Source organism: Oxyura jamaicensis, assembly GCF_011077185.1.
Source record: "Oxyura jamaicensis isolate SHBP4307 breed ruddy duck chromosome 10 unlocalized genomic scaffold, BPBGC_Ojam_1.0 oxy10_random_OJ74831, whole genome shotgun sequence".
In the NCBI taxonomy this organism is placed as follows: domain Eukaryota; kingdom Metazoa; phylum Chordata; class Aves; order Anseriformes; family Anatidae; genus Oxyura; species Oxyura jamaicensis.
The window spans coordinates 1-2,307 of NW_023304227.1; positions in this window are offsets into that span (position 1 = coordinate 1).

Genomic DNA, 2,307 nt, shown 5'->3' on the forward strand with positions numbered 1-2,307 from the left:
AGGAAGGAAGGAAGGAAGGAAGGAAGGAAGGAAGGAAGGAAGGAAGGGAAAGAATAGGAAAGAAAAATGAGAAGGAAATGGGAAGGGAGGGGAGAAAGAAGAAGAAGAGCCCCATGGCCCCATGCCCGGTCCGCCCGGTGTGTGTCCGTCCCGCCGGGCGCTCCCCAGTGCCTTGGGCCAGGCCGCCCCGTCGGGGCCGCACCGCGTGTGCCGGTGCCGGCTGGGAGCTCGGGGCCGTCCCCGTGTCCCATCAGCTCGGCTTTAAAAAGCAGACACACACGCAGGCACGCACACACAAGGACCGCACTTCAAACAAGCAAAGTTGTGGTTTAAGTCCGCTCTGAGTATCAAATAAAGACTTAAGGGCGGTAACGATGACTCTGTTAAATATATGGTACTGAGCTGCACGAGCAGGAATTGATTAAAGCACCGAAATGAGCCCTCCCGGCGCTCCCCCCTCCGCCGCCGGGGCGGGAGGCTCCGCTCCGAGGGGAGCTCACGGCCGGGCCGCCCCGACGGCCCCACGGCCCCAGCGGCGGCGAGAGCCGGGGCACTGCGGGGCCTGGCGGGGCTGTCCCGAGCCCTTGGAGGCGTCCCGGTGCTCCCGGCGGTCCAACCGGGCCCGGGCGCCGTCGGGGGGGGGGGGGCGCAGCACCCCGGGACCCCCGCTGCCGTGAGCCGGCACCGGAGGCTTTTTCACGCTGGGGCATTTTGCTGCGAGGTTCGCCCCTAAGAGTAATGGGGGAGAGCCCTTTAGGGAAGGAAAGATGCGGGCAGGGCTGCGGAGCGGTGGCCGGGACTCGCCTGAGATCCTCAATCACACCCCTGGGCGGGGGGGTGGCGTGGCCAGGGACCCCCGCAATTGAGGCCGGGGGGCGTCGGTGAACCTTTCCTGGGGAAAAATGGATGCTGCTCTTCCCTACAAACTGGAGGGAGTGACTCATATTCGCTATCATGTTCGCTTTGGCAACTAACCGTTAAACGCGAGGAGATGAAATATTTTTAATTACACGGTAACCTGTATGCAGATGTTGGCAGTGAAGAAGCTGACAAGGTTTCGATTAGACCCGTAACATCACCTCGCGTTGGCCTGGAAAGCAACCGCAGCCGTTTGTCTCGGTGGTGAAATGCTCTGGATAGTTTTGTTTTGTTTTATTTTACCCCAAACGTTTCCTGAGACCATTAATTGCGTTTCAGGGCTATTTTTGCTTCAGTCGCCGCTACACCTTACCTTATGTATCCCTCGCTATAAGAAATTGCGACGTGGTTAATGTTGATATTGCCTAAATTCAGGGAGATGGAGAGGGGCTTAGGGATGGGGGAGTGATCGGAGAGGCAGCAGGAGTGCGGGACCCGGAGGTATTTTTTAGCGTAAAATAAAACGTGGAGGAGCTTCGGGCACCTCGGGAGAACGAACGGCGGTGAGTATCGGGTGGCTCTCGGGGAGGTGGTTCGGCGGCCCCAACTCCAGCACCAAAGCGTACAGAGGTGTGCGGGTTTAGTGCTGGGAAATAAACGCACGGGCTGTGGGAACTCTGAATTTTTAGGGGAAAAGCCCCGAGCCTGGCCGCTCCGCGGCCCGCGCACGCAGCGCACCAGGCACAGAAAAGTTTCCTGCGAGCCCGCCGAGTAACGTCGTTAGCCCTGGCCCACGGGGACACCCCGCGGGTGACCGTCCTGGGGGGGGCACCGGGAAACGGACCCCCCCCGGGGCCGTGCCCGGTCACGGCCCCGCTCCCCGCTGCCGGGCGGGGGGCGAAAGGCTCTCGGCCTCCGGCCCCGGCCCCCGCCGCCCGGATCCCCTCGCACAGCCGGGACGCTGCTGTGGCCGCCCCGGGGGCACCGCCCGGCCGCCCCGGTGCTCCGCCGGCCCGGGGCAACCCCACCGCGCTCTGCCGCGGCACGGCTCGGCCCGGCCCGGCCTCCTGCCGCTCGGCGCCGCGCTCAGGCTGCGCGCTGCCCGGCTGGGCTCGGTGCCGTCAATGGGCGGACAATAGGCACAGCTGCCTGCGCCTCCCGGATAAAGGCACCTCGGCTAGCGAGGGGGGCGGCGGGGAGGCTCTGCGCGCCCCCTCCCCTCCTCCTCCTGGCCTTTCTTTCGGAGAAAATAATGGAAGGGACAGAACGGACCGGAACGGCCCCGCGGCGTGTCCGCTGGCAGGGCATGTGCCGGCCCTGAGGGGCCGGGCACGGCGCGGGGGGCTCGGGGCGCACGGCGGGGGCGCTGCCCTCGGTGGAACCGGAGCCGGGGGGGAAACCGGCCCCCTGCGGGCCCTCCCGCTGCCGGGATAACGGGAACTTTCCCCG